The 14,281-nt window shown below is 44.7% G+C and overlaps 2 long non-coding RNA genes across 2 annotated transcripts; both read right to left on the bottom strand.

Moving 5' to 3' along the window:
• Positions 1-8,092: 8,092 nt before the first annotated feature.
• Positions 8,093-11,007, bottom strand: LOC136505861 (uncharacterized). The gene is made up of 7 exons (XR_010771338.1): positions 10,816-11,007; positions 10,588-10,737; positions 10,452-10,482; positions 10,273-10,345; positions 9,714-9,755; positions 8,571-8,741; positions 8,093-8,345 (listed from the first exon to the last, which is right to left on the bottom strand). It is a non-coding gene; the product is annotated as an uncharacterized lncRNA (long non-coding RNA).
• A 1,286-nt stretch (positions 11,008-12,293) lies between these two features.
• On the bottom strand, positions 12,294-13,516 carry LOC136505346 (uncharacterized). Its single transcript, XR_010771178.1, has 4 exons — positions 13,094-13,516; positions 12,804-12,986; positions 12,635-12,710; positions 12,294-12,542 (listed from the first exon to the last, which is right to left on the bottom strand). It is a non-coding gene; the product is annotated as an uncharacterized lncRNA (long non-coding RNA).
• Positions 13,517-14,281: the final 765 nt, after the last annotated feature.

The following is a 14,281-nucleotide window of genomic DNA, read 5'->3' on the forward strand; positions in this document are numbered from 1 at the left end:
CGGCTCGGAGGAGGCTGTCCGCGCGGAGGGGCGGTCGACGGAGCTCGGAGACCTCGGGGCGACGGTTGCGGCCTTCCTCGGTGCTCGGCAAGCGCAAAAATGAGAGCGGGGGAGGCAGCCGGGTGCGCACGGGGTCGGGCTGCTATTTGAAGCGGCCGAGGCACCAGGGGGGGCGCTCCCACGACGCCATTCGTGGGCGACGGTTGTGGCCTCGCGACTGAACCGGCGCGGGGTGAGCGGGAGGTTGGGGGCGGCGCCGACAGGTGGGGCCAGGCGTCAGCGGCAGGGCACGGGGGGCGGTTGCCTGGCGCGGCTGCTGGGCCGAGCGGTTGCTGGGCTGGTGACGCCGAGGCGCGCGGCTGGGCTGCGGTGCTAGGCTGGGCATGGCTGCTGGGCCGAGCGCGGAAAGGGGAGGGGGAAGGGCGAACGGGCCGCGGTTGCCAGGGAAATGGCCTGCGGGCCGAAAACAAGGAAGGGGAAGATGATCATTTTCACTTTTTATTTTCCAAACAAATTTTCCCAAAAGCATTTTCAAATAATTTTTTGATTTCATTTGAACTCTAATTCAAGAACAATCATCACATGAATAAATAGTGCAGCAGCATGTATGCATCAAAAGTTTCAAAACTTATAATTGATTTTTAATTCCCCAAAAATTATTAATTTCCTATAATTGAATGCACACTTAATAACATAATTAAATAAAATTTACTTATTTTAAAGAATGAAAAATTTTGGGTGTTACAGACTAGTTGTGTTTTATATATATGAAAATTGACCTCTGGTTGTGTCTAGCACGCATGTCTTTGTCTTGTTCGTGGACACGTACGTATGGGCCGGGAGGCTACATATAGTCAATTAGTCGTTGAATAACACGTACGTGGTTTGCATACCAGATCAGGCCACGGCGGCGTACCGTAGAGGTCACGCTACACACGCGGTTTCGCCTGACCCAGGTCCGTACGTGGATGGAAACAATATTTGACTATTCAGGAAACGGAGAACCAGGCAGCATGGATCACTTCAGAGTTCATCAGACTATTATTTTGATCTATACAAACTGAGAAATAAATTAACATAAAATCGATACTTCATATAGTCAGTTATTTGTTCATGACCAAGAAACAATCTGAAAGCAATGGTGTTGCCAGCTTGGAGAATTATACATGAGATCGAGAAACTGGCTCTCCTAGGGAGATAGGGAAAGTGCACAACGTACGGCTTGTTTAGGAGGGTCGTTTTGCCCTCATCCAGCTTTCTGCTGTATGAAACGTCCTTATTACTTGATGCTTTTACCTTAAAACCTAAGGAACATTTGTTTCTTTTGTGGTATATATACTAAAACTGCCAAGGGAACTATATATTCTTTGATGCTTCAGTTTGGCCTTAAAGAAAATTGTGTCCCCCCAAAAATTCCGTTTTCTGAAAGTGGACGAGGAGCCACAATGGGGAAGAAAAAATTAGCTTCACCAGTTCCAGATCTGTTCAGCCCAACTTGGCATGCCTTCTTGTGGCTCTATGACTACATATATAAATGGTTTACCCCCAATTCTATTTTTGCCGCCAGTTCGTATTTGAACCAGTGGTGAAAACCTGGATGATTTTCACCATTGCTTCTTTCGAATATATGGACCAAGATACCTCATCGCCTTTATATCGGCCCAAGCCTACTAATTGGGCTGAAGACGACGAGGAATGAGGCCCATGTTTACCACAAGTTATCAAGCGTAGATAGCTGGCATTCCAATATCCACAGGATATGATTGAATGATCTGTTGTACTTTCCATATACAGAACTAGAAAACACATCTATTAGCTGATTTGATCTCCTGTAACCCTACCCCCAGACTACATATAAGGAGGGGTAGGGGCCCCCCTAATTGACATCCTATTCTTACTCTAGTCTAGCGCATATATTCTAATCTCCTGGAGTTTGTCGTCTCATGACTTACTCCTTTCTCAACTTCCTCTACTCCCCTCCTCTTGCCCTCTGTGCTCCTGTTCATAACCAACGGCCACCCTTCTCCATGCAACAAAGCCATTAGCGGCAAACACATCGTCATACCCATTTGCAATAAAATCTACAATATGCTTAGCTTGTGTGGTCTTTACATTTCTTTTACTGGCATAGACTAGTATGTAGGATTGGATCGATGATGCGAAACACTTTGTGGGTATACATCATTGTTGGGCGGTAGTTTGAGCCTTAAAGTTGTGGAGCCGGCCGTGGGTGAGTGAGGATATTCTTGCCGGGGTGCCCAACGATGCAACAAGGTTTAAATTCCCCGGCCAGGAGCAAATTAAAGAACCCATTATTGTTCGATAAGAAAAGGAAAATGATCTAGCGACTGGCAGCAGGCCTTTTCAACTGCTGGGAATCTACCGAGGAGAAGAATGAGCGAGGTAGTACTGTGCAATCAGCAGCTTCCAATTGATGCATGCATGCAGCTTGCTTTATGGTACTGTAGGAGAGAATGAGCTGCTAGTGTCTTAGTGTATTGTCATGTCTTACTATATTCGGCCGTAAATATTGTTGTTAATTTGATAAAACTTGGATTAAGTTGGTGCATGATTAATAAGTCACAATTTATGTGATTCGTGAGGGGGGGAGGGAGTAGTTATTGGCGGACGATCGTCAAAGACACAGCACGCACAGGACGACCTTGCACGAGTGTCCATACACATACAGTGAACATCTTAGTTTGCCCTTGGTTTTATGGAAACCAGCAATTAATCGAACAGAATCTTCAATCAAATCAAATAGTGCAACAATGCAATACTACTATAAGACCAGGATGTTGTTTCTTGCACTCCTGACGCTGATGTCCATGCATCCATGGCTCCTCATCTCTAAAGGCCGAAGAAGACGGTGATAGTTACTGGCGTGTCTTGATAGGCTTGAGTGAATCCGCCACCACAAAGGGACCACAATCAGGTAGCAAAATTTTCATCGACTTAATGAACAATCAGTGGGAATGAATGGATCGCTGCATAGCTACTGGCGTAAATGTCGCACAAAATTTGAAAGAAGGCAAAGGAAATGGATAGATGGAATTATGATCTACTTCCGGTGGAATGTTTGGAAGGAACGGAATAGAAGAACATTCCAACAAAAATCTTTACAACCAAGACAAGTCACCCTCTTCTGCAAAGATGATATTCAACAGTTCGAATCGGCAACAAGACCCATCATTAGCGGGGAGTAGATTTTCTTCAGGGTTGTTTTCATTTACTTAGGGAGTTGGCGCTCTCTTTTGTTCTCTTGCTTAAGTTGTTCTGGGTACGTCTGCCGGCCTGTGGGCCATAGTAGCTTGCTGTTCTTCTCTAGTTTTGATAGTTGGGAGTTTCCTTTTTCCACGTAGAACTCTATAATTAACGCGTTTTTTCGTTTTATCTATCTAATAAAAAATCGGCAAAGCTTTTACCGCCTTTCTAAAAAAAAGTAATACAGGTGTTCCTGATGCCTCCTACTCCTACGCACAATTTCAGTACGCACAATTTCAGTAGCAAAATCACTTGGGCGGCCAGAAACACTAGCTTTCTGCTCCATTCCTTGTGTTTTATATGCAGGTTAGACTAGAGAGACCAAAACAACTCATTGAAATATAGTCAGGCACTTACCAGTCATATGAATGTCTCACCAACTAACAATCCATTGAAATATAGTCAGGCAGTAAATGTTAAATCAATTCCAGTACAAGTAGACACCTCTAGAGGTCCTACAAGCACAACTGGTGCCTTGTTAGGTCAGGTTCATTGCGCTATTTTCTCTAACCAATATGTAAATTCAGTTCTGGCTAATTGAAGGTGATCTGGAAACTGTTTGCAAGCATGTACTATTTAATGATTGGTTCAACACAGTTATTCAGCATAATCAGTCCAGTTAGATTGTGCTCATATTAACTACACTCCATGGAGTGTAGCATCCACTCAAATTCAGATAAAGAAGTGCATGTGAGTAAATTTTCAATCACTTTGTTTGGTTCGGTTTCAAGTTAATACAGGATGCTAGAAGAGCTGAGTGTCCATAAAATTCATGGAATGACAAAAGAAATATATGAAGTAAAGATATATACAATTATATATACGCATATATATTGTCATAAAATTATTCAGCTGAAGATAAAAAAAGCGCTAATGCTGGGTATAGGGCGTCCGTCCACCCGGACGGTGCTGATGGTGGGCTGCAACGCAGCCCAATGACAGCTCATCCACTCGCCCTCGCCCCCAACCGTTCTAAAAAAAGGAAAAAAAAACTTCTTATCCCTTCCGCTCCCTCCTCTCCACCACATCGCCTTGCGGATGCCGCTCCGTCCGTCCCGTCCCGAATGCGGATGCCACTCTGCCTCGCTGCTGCCGCGCGCCCCATCCGGTGTCGCTCGCTCGCCCCATTGCGAGCACGCCTTTCTAAAAAAAAGTAATACAGGTGTTCCTGATGCCTCCTACTCCTACGCACAATTTCAGTACGCACAATTTCAGTAGCAAAATCACTTGGGCGGCCAGAAACACTAGCTTTCTGCTCCATTCCTTGTGTTTTATAGGCAGGTTAGACTAGAGAGACCAAAACAACTCATTGAAATGTAGTCAGACACTTACCAGTCATATGAATGTCTCACCAACTAACAATCCATGTTAAATCAATTCCAGTACAAGTAGACACCTCTAGAGGTCCTACAAGCACAACTGGTGCCTTGTTAGGTCAGGTTTGTTGCGCTATTTTTTCAAACCAATATGTAAATTCAGTTCTGGCTAATTGAAGGTGATCTGGAAACTGTTTGCAAGCATGTACTATTTAATGATTGGTTCAACACAGTTATTCAGCATAATCAGTCCAGTTAGATTGTGCTCATATTAACTACACTCCATGGAGTGTAGCATCCACTCAAATTCAGATAAAGAAGTGCATGTGAGTAAATTTTCAATCACTTTGTTTGGTTCGGTTTTAAGTTAATACAGGATGCTAGAAGAGCTGAGTGTCCATAAAATTCATGGAATGACAAAAGAAATATATGAAGTAAAGATATATACAATTATATATACGCATATATATTGTCATAAAATTATTCAGCTGAAGATAAAAAAAGCGGTAATGCTGGGTATAGGGCATCGTCCGTCCACTCGGATGGTGCTGATGGTGGGCCACAACGCAGCCCAATGACAGCTCATTCACTCGCCCTCGCCCCCAACCGTACTAAAAAAAGGAAAAAAACTTCTTATCCCTTCCGCTCCCTCCTCTCTCCACCACACCGCCTTGCGGCTGCCACTCCGTCCGTCCCGTCCCTAATGCGGATGCCACTCTGCCTCGCTGCTGCCGCGCGCCCCATCTGGTGCCGCTCGCTCGCCCCATCGCGAGCACGCCTTTCTATAAAAAAGTAATACAGGTGTTCCTGATGCCTCCTACTCCTACGCACAATTTCAGTACACACAATTTCAGTAGCAAAATCACTTGGGCGGCCAGAAACACTAGCTTTCTGCTCCATTCCTTGTGTTTTATACGCAGGTTAGACTAGAGAGACCAAAACAACTCATTGAAATATAGTCAGGCACTTACCAGTCATATGAATATCTCACCAACTAACAATCCATTGAAATATAGTCAGGCAGTAAATGTTAAATCAATTCCAGTACAAGTAGACACCTCTAGAGGTCCTACAAGCACAACTGGTGCCTTGTTAGGTAAGGTTCGTTGCGCTATTTTTTTTCTAACCAATATGTAAATTCAGTTCTGGCTAATTGATGGTGATCTGGAAACTGTTTGCAAGCATGTACTATTTAATGATTGGTTCAACACAGTTATTCAGCATAATCAGTCCAGTTAGATTGTGCTCATATTAACTACACTCCATGGAGTGTAGCATCCACTCAAATTCAGATAAAGAAGTGCATGTGAGTAAATTTTCAATCACTTTGTTTGGTTCGGTTTCAAGTTAATACAGGATGCTAGAAGAGCTGAGTGTCCATAAAATTCATGGAATGACAAAAGAAATATATGAAGTAAAGATATATACAATTATATATACACATATATATTGTCATAAAATTATTCAGCTGAAGATAAAAAAGCGGTAATGCTGGGTATCGGGCGTCCGTCCACCCGGACGGTACTGATGGTGGGCCGCAACGCAGCCCAATGACAGCTCATCCACTCGCCCTCGCCCCCAACCGTTCTAAAAAAAGAAAAAAAAACTTCTTATCCCTTCCGCTCCCTCCTCTCCACCACACCGCCTTGCGGCTGCCACTCCGTCCGTCCCGTCCCGAATGCGGATGCCACTCTGCCTCGCTGCTGCCGCGCGCCCCATCCGGTGCCGCTCGCTCGCCCCATCGCGAGCACTTCTCGCCCCCTCCCGTCGCTAGTGATTCTCACCTCCCTCCTGTCATGCGTGCCAATCCCCCTCCCCGTTCGAGCCAAGACCGGTGCTAGTGGTGGTGGTGCGCGCGCGCCGCTGGTGCTAGTGCCCCCGCTCGGCCGAGCCAAGCCCGCTGCTGGTGGCGGTGGTGCCTGCCCGCCGCCGCTCGTTGCCGGCTCCGACCCGACGGCTACAATCGACCGGCCCCGGCCTTCTCCTCCCCTATGTTGCATATGTATGTTTGAATTGTTTCAGAAGTTTCAGATGTATATTGCAATTGTTCCATTTTGACGTTGAAAAAGTAGATCAGGGGATGTTGCATATGTTGCAAGTGTTTCAGATGCATGTTGTAATCTTTTGTTCAAAATGTTTATCTGTTTTGAGACGTATGTTGCAATCGTTTTTGATCTGGATGTTGCATATGTTTCACACATATGTTCTAAAATGTTTCAGTTGTTTTAGTCTTACATTGCAGCAAGTGGTTTCATGTTGTAAGTTGCAAGTGTTATTTTTTGAATGTTTCATGTGTTGCACACACATATTGCAAGTGTATGTTCCAAGTGTTTAATCTATTTTCAGACGTATCTTGCATTCAATTTCTTTTTCATGTTGCAAGTGGTTTAAGTTGTTTGGCCGGGGGCAGGAGGACGGTGCGCGCGGCATGGGGGGGGCTGCACACGGGGGCATTGGGGGTAGGCCGACGGGTGCTCCGGTCGGGGGCACGCCGGATCTTGGCTCTCGAGTGCCGCCCACGCGGAGAGAGAGGAGCGGGTCTTGGGAATGACCGGCGGGCGCACATACAAGGGCAGAGTGCGCGCGTGGGGTGGGGCGAACCGAACGAGTGTGGGGCGATGGCGGACTGGGGCGGGCTACGCGCGCGTCCATCTAGATGTTCGGGCGCTATCCACGCCGTAAAAAAATTAATCAATTCAAGATAAAATGAGATTATTCATAGAATAGGCAAATAACATCACAATTATTTAATTTAGTCACTTAGCGACCTTTGGTTTCACTACTGGAGGCCGCGGCTTTGCCGAGTGTTTTTACACTCGGCAAAGAGCCCTTTGCACTCGGCAAAGGCTTTGCCGAGTGTAGCATTCGGCAAAGTCCGCTCGGCAAAATTTTTCTTGGCAAAGGGTCTTTGCCGAGTGCTTTTTATACGGGCACTCGGCAAAATAAAAACATTTTTGCCGAGTGATTGGGGCGGCACTCGGCAAAATATTTTCGGCCCTTACGACGCCGGCCGTTAACGGTTATTTTGCCGAGTGCCCGACCCAGCACTCGACAAATTTTTTTTTATTTTTTTTTTAAATTACTTTGCCGAGTGCCCCAGCCTAGGCACTCGGCAAAGTTTTTTTTATTTTTTTTAAAAAAGTACTTTGCCGAGTGCCCCTGCCCAGGCACTCGGCAAAGTTTTTTTTTAAAAAAAATTACTTTGCCGAGTGCCCCTTCCCAGGCACTCGGCAAAGTTTTTTTTTATTTTTTTAAATAATTTCTTTGCCGAGTGCACCTATTTAGGCACTTGACAAAGAATTTCTGATTTTTTTTAAAAAAATACTTTGCCGAGTGCCGCGGCAAGGCACTCGGCAAAGAAATTTTATTTTTTTTTTGAAAAATCTTTGCCGAGTGCCTTGCCCATGGCACTCGGCAAAGACCCCGAGAATTGCAATTTTTTTTTACATTCCATTGTAACAGACATATATATATATATATATATATATCAATCATCACATCTATATCACCAACATGCATTATATATCACAAGCACACGCATATTTAATAAATCCATCGAAAATCTATCACAAATGCACCAAAGTTCAACATCACAAGTTTATTATTACAAGTTCAACATCACAAAGTCCAACATCCCTACTGCGGCGACGGAGACTGCAGGTGTGTCCCCCCGGACTACGGTGAAGGACCGAACTGCGGCGAAGGGTTGACGCGATCAGCCGCCGGTGACACGGTAGCGGGATTGTTTGAACCCGCCGACGGAGGCTACACAAAAGAGAAGAGATTGCATGTGTTAGACTCAAAATTGAAAATTTCGATAGCACCTCCCCTGCACGGGGAGGTTTCCAACCTGCAAGAAACAACGGCACGAAGGCCGATAATCCCAACGGCACGAAGGCCGACAATCCCAACGGCACGAAGCCCAAAAATCACAACGGCACGAAGGCCGACAATCCCAACAGCACAAACACATTAAACTTTCATACTCACAGTTGTGAAGTGTCGAACCAGAGCTGGAGCTGGCAACTGCACTTGGACACCCGATGCTTGCCCGATGGTTTGCATGATCTGATACATGTCCGCCATCTGCTTCTTCGTGGCCTCCAGCTCTGCGGTCAGGTGCGCTTGCGTCTCCCTTGTCTCTGCCAGCTCGGCCTCGGCCTGCAGCGTTTCAATCACATGTTTCAGTATTGCAAATCTGATCGATGTGTGTAACGTTCAATGTACGACGAGTGAAACCGGAATTGCAAATCAAGCAACTTTCACTGTTGATCACAAGCGTTTTGTTCACACAGATTAGACAGAAGCAAGAAAGAAACGTGCAGCAAAAACCACTAAACAACAGGAGCTAGAGACCTAGAGTTCTGGCTCAGAACTCTTTCTAGCGAACCATCATGAAGCAACCATCCTAGACTGTTCCTACCAAGACAGTTCCAACCACATCACCTGATTCTATTGAGATATTACAAAACATAATGTAAACGAAGCACTAGCATAACTAACTGCCCACTTAACCACCCAGAACTTCTTTGCTTCACTTCTTCAGGCAGACTTGTCTTCGTATTCCTGCTGCTCCACTACAACATTGCTCTTTGTACAAGTCATTTAGAAATGCCTTTAAAAGTGGTCAAAACGCCCTCAAAGACCTTTCAAGGCATTTTTTAAAACGCCGACTATAACATGGAAGTAAAAGATCTTTTGAGGCACTTTTGTAGAATGCCTTTTAATATCAACATATAAAGGCATTTTTCTGGCTGCCTAGAATACTTCTAGAGGCAGGCAATCTGTATTAGGCCTTTAAACACTGATGGAGGCTTTATTAGAAAATGCCTCCAAAACCAAGGCACATTAACAATGAGAGCACACATTAACATTTGCTACATCCAAACTTTAAAATCTTTCGCACAGACATAATTTTCATCTCCAAATATCCATAAGATAGAAAAGTAAAGATGATCCACAGTACAGTTGTTTAGGTTCTCATTCCTAAGTGACGATCCTCAGTACTATTGTTTAGGTTCTCATTCCTAAATGACACAGGTTTTCTACTCCCTTTAAGAGATAAAAGCACGACATGCTTTACATCAAAACAATATACAAATTCAAGTATAAATCTAACTGAATAGATATCACCTCATTGCTAGCCTTCCTACTATCTTCACTTAGCGACTGCTCCTGTTTGCAACCAAATAAACATGTCCCAATAAGTATCAGTGCTTAGTACAGGAGAGCTAAGACTTCATGTAATAGTTGCATGCATTATGTAATAAGAATAACCCTTATCTGTTAAAAATCTCTGGGAACACTACTAGTTGAATATCAAATAAGTAGTCAGCGAATGCAGCACAGGAAAACTGAAAATTGGCTTAGAAGTTACAACAATATTAGTGACTATCGGAAGTACATAATGATGTGTGCATCTTCTCAGTCATTCTGATAGATCAGTTATTATTTACATAATATGGAAGAATGGTTTCCAGCTCAAATTTGAGCATCACAGAGCATCAAAAGAAACATTATTTACACTATAAACAGCCACCGAGAAGATTCACTGTGTAACATATATAAGTGACTTTATATCTGCTAACTGGATATAGAATCAGATTCACTGTAATGAGTTATGGCACTTCCATCAGAGTACTTAATATTTTAAATCTTTTGTGGTAGATAAACTTAGAAAATGAATGCATACCACTTCATCCAAAAGATACAGCTGCCTTTTTTATTGCGTGCTTCAGCAGCAGGTTCTGTTAGGGGCATATCAGCTGCATAAAAAGGCAATATGTAAAAACGCAATGGCCAACAGCAGCTAACATCATAGGGGAACAAAAGGATTAGTTAATTAACTAGTGCCATTAGCAGTAAGCGTACCCTAGGCGCACAGAATCCCAAAAGCACCATCCTGAGAAGTGGTAAGAAGAGGAAGAAGGAAGAAGCAGAAGAGACAGATGAGCACACATCCAGGTCAAGCAAAGCATGAGCGAAGACGAAATCGACCATTGCATACCCATCGGCATTTCTTCGAACACCTAGTGGGCGTCGCGGACTCACGACATTGCAGAAGGTGGTGACCTGCAGCTGCTGCTTGGCAGTGTCTTGATGGTGGGCCTAGGCAGAGCACGGAGGAAGCAATGCGCCTGGGGGATTGGCCTCGATGCTGCGGGCGAGGAACAGGAGGTGAGGGCTACCTGAGGACGCAGAGACGAAGGTCCGAGCAAGGGAGAGACGCCGGTACCTTGCTGTTGGCGGAGGCGTCGCGCGCACCAGCAGCACGGCTGCGCCTCTAGGGTTTGGCCACGGCAGAGTTCCTATGCTGGCTCGACACCGAATCCGAGGCGGCGAGGGCGGAGCGGCGGCCCGGTGTCGCCGGCGGCGTCGCGACCTCAGGGGGAGGCGGATGAGGGGCGGACGGGGTTGGGCCGGTGGGCTTTTAGGGCAATTTTTTTTTTTTTTGAAAATCAACTTTGCCGAGTGGCCCCTGGGCCGACACTCGGCAATTTTTTTTTTAATTTTTTAAAACTTATTTTACCGAGTGCCAGCACTCGGCAATTTTTTTTATTTTTGAAAATAAACTTTGCCGAGTGCTCCCCATGGCACTCGGCAAAATATTTTTTTTTATTTTGGGCTCAAATTTTTTTCTGGGCCCTGTGACAGTATTTCAAACTCTATTTTAAAATTTGGGGCAATTTTGACTTTTTTGATATATTTCATTAGTTTATTTCGTTTCGTCGAATTTTTCGGGATATTTCAAATTTGAACTGCAGGTACATGGAATAATGGACTTTGGTCATCCAAAAATTGATACTCATGATATTTAGGGTATGTTTAGGCCGTATCCAGGAACTCACATGAAATCTCGAGCATCTCGTTGACGTAATATGTCAAGGTACTTGCCGGAAATGTGATTTTAAATTATATAAAATGCAAACGAAGTCCAAAAATCACGAAACTTGTCGAGGCATCGTGTTATCGCATGTGAAGGCTGTGGTAAAAAATTGAGAAGGTTTCGAGCAAGTTGTGACGTCGGATGTCAAAAACCCAGACATTTTTGGCATCCGACGTCACAACTTGCTTGAAACCTTCTCAATTTTTAACCACAGCCTCCACATGCGATAACACGACGCCTCGACAAGTTTCGTGATTTTTGGACTTCGTTTGTATTTTATATAATTTAACACTACAAGAAATCTTAGGATCTATGACGACCAATTGTCATCATGAATTCTAATATATTTGTCATAGTAGTTGTATTTGTGACGACTGCATGACGAAAAACCAATCGTCAAAGATCATGCATAGTAAATCTTGTTTAATGACGATTGCATATTTTTTCATCATAATTTTTAATGACGACCAGATTAGAGAGTCGTCACTAAATATCTTAAGGCCTGGCTAAGCCCATATACTAAGCAGACTTTTAAGCGGCCCATTTAGGTTTCTAATATTTTTTCAGCCCATTTTGTTTTATTATAATTAGCCCACACAATTTTTTGTTTGGGCCCATTTAGCTTACAGTCCAGCAGCATAACAGAACATATTTTTTAGTCCGATTTTTATTTTCACATTCAGCCTGTTTTTTTATTTTCGCATTCCTGTTTGCATTTTCAGAGGCCCATTTTATAGCCAATATTTTTAGGTCCAGCCCATGCCACATTTTTTTAGGACGGCCCATGATAAAAAAATCTGAACCAGACAAAACACAAATAGTCCAAATTATTAAAATCACAGCTCAAACACATTCCATTCATAAACAAATCAATAGGTTAAATGGTCATACATCTACTGGGGAGAATTTTGAATTTGGAAAGAACCCAATCTGGACTCGTACATGAATGTCCATGGATTTTTGTAAGGAACAAATGGAAGGAGCTGATGCCGCAGATGAAATTGACTTCCTGCGAATATGCAAGTTTGCGTAAGGTAGAAGTGGAAGGAGCTGATGCAGCCGATGACGTCGACTTCCTGGGAATAAGCCATCAAGTAATAATCAGCCAACCAATCCAGAGTAATACAGTGCATGATTCAATTACTGGACAAAACAATCAGAGTCATACCATTCACCTTATTTCCATAATAACGGAAATCTAACCATCTCTAGAGTCCAGAGTTAGCAGGCAAGCAGGGAGATTACTACATTCGCAACACAATCAGAGTAGCATGTTGGCAGCCTGACAACCAGAGACCACGAGCAACGAAGGAGAATGGAAAAAATGGAGGCGGTACCGTGCACGACGGGGTCAGCGTTGAGGCGATGAACCTCGGCGACGAGCGCGGGCTTGGAGATGTCCTCAGGGAGGTCGCCGTCGATGAGCAGATGCCGACCTCGGCAGATGCCTTGCGCTTCGTGTTCACGGACGTCTGCGAGTCTTTCCGGCTCCCCACGATGGCCACGGCCAGCCTCGGAACCTACGAGCGAGCGAGCGAGAGAGCACAGCGTCAGCACACAATCCGAGGCCTACGCGCCTCGATCCAAGAACTCACAGGTAGCGGATAGAGGGAAGCGGAGTGCTTACGAGTCTGGGACGAGGAGAGCGCGGCCACATCGGCGGCGACATCGCGGCGGACGCCGGCATCGATGGCCTTGCCGTCGATGATCTGCGTCATCGCAGGGTGGCTGTGGTTCTTCGCGAGCGAGTGGGGGCGACGACTCCGGATGAGACCTGGGAATCTTGAGCTCCTCCGTGCACGCTGCCTAGATCCGTTGCCTCCTCCTCGGTTCTTCCTCGTCGATGACTCCATTAAAATCTGCGGCCGCCAGGACCTGATCCTCTGCTGCTAGCGTTGGATCCATTGCCTCCGGCGCCTTGGATTGGATATGGAGGGGTGGCGTCGCGGTCGGCATCTAGAGGGAGGGGAGTGGTAGCAGCAGGTGGCGGGCAGTGGTGTGGAGGCGCACGGGAGGGGAGGAAGTGGAGAGGGTGTGGATCCAGGAGCTGTCTAGGGTTTTGGATGTGCTTTTATGTGAGGTTTGCTGCATCTTGGTCGTTCATTTTGATCTAATGGCCTGAATGAGGCGTGGCTTGCGGGCTGAGATGGGCCAGATCCACGAGATGGGCTTTATTTCTGCGAGCCTCTGTTTAATTTTTTTTCCTTTTATTTATTTGCAACGAATTTTATGTTACTAGATTGCAAATCATAAGAACTATTGTCTACTGAATTTATATACCCCAACATAATTTTACATGAACTAGACCACCTCTGAAAAATCTAAAACTTAGCGTTTCCTTAACTTGTGGAACACACAGCTTGAGAAAAAGTTTGAGGTGCATATGACGTCGAAATATACGAGACCCTTGAAAACCTAGGAGTTGTAGTTAGGGCTCCATGAAATGGCGCATCCACTTGGTGAAGCATGCATATTACGCCTCATGTCACACTTCACATATAAAGAGAATACTAAAATCCTTGATAAACTTTTTTATATCTAGATTGTCTCTGTGGTTGCTACTTCTCTGCTAATCTCAGAGCACCTCTAACATATTACTTATCCTCTCTCTCCCCTAAAAGCATATATGAAAGATCTCCTATTATTAGTTTTCTATCTAGGTTTCCCCCTCTCCTCCAACATATTATTAGTTGAACTACGTCTGATGTCAAACAAAGTCAACAGATGATACAAAAATATATATAAGAATAAATGTTACAGTTGAGCTCACTTCCTGAAAATCAAGGAAAAATGAAGTGATTTCGTAGGTACTAAT

Source organism: Miscanthus floridulus, chromosome 14 (genome assembly GCF_019320115.1).
Source record: "Miscanthus floridulus cultivar M001 chromosome 14, ASM1932011v1, whole genome shotgun sequence".
Lineage (NCBI taxonomy): Eukaryota > Viridiplantae > Streptophyta > Magnoliopsida > Poales > Poaceae > Miscanthus > Miscanthus floridulus.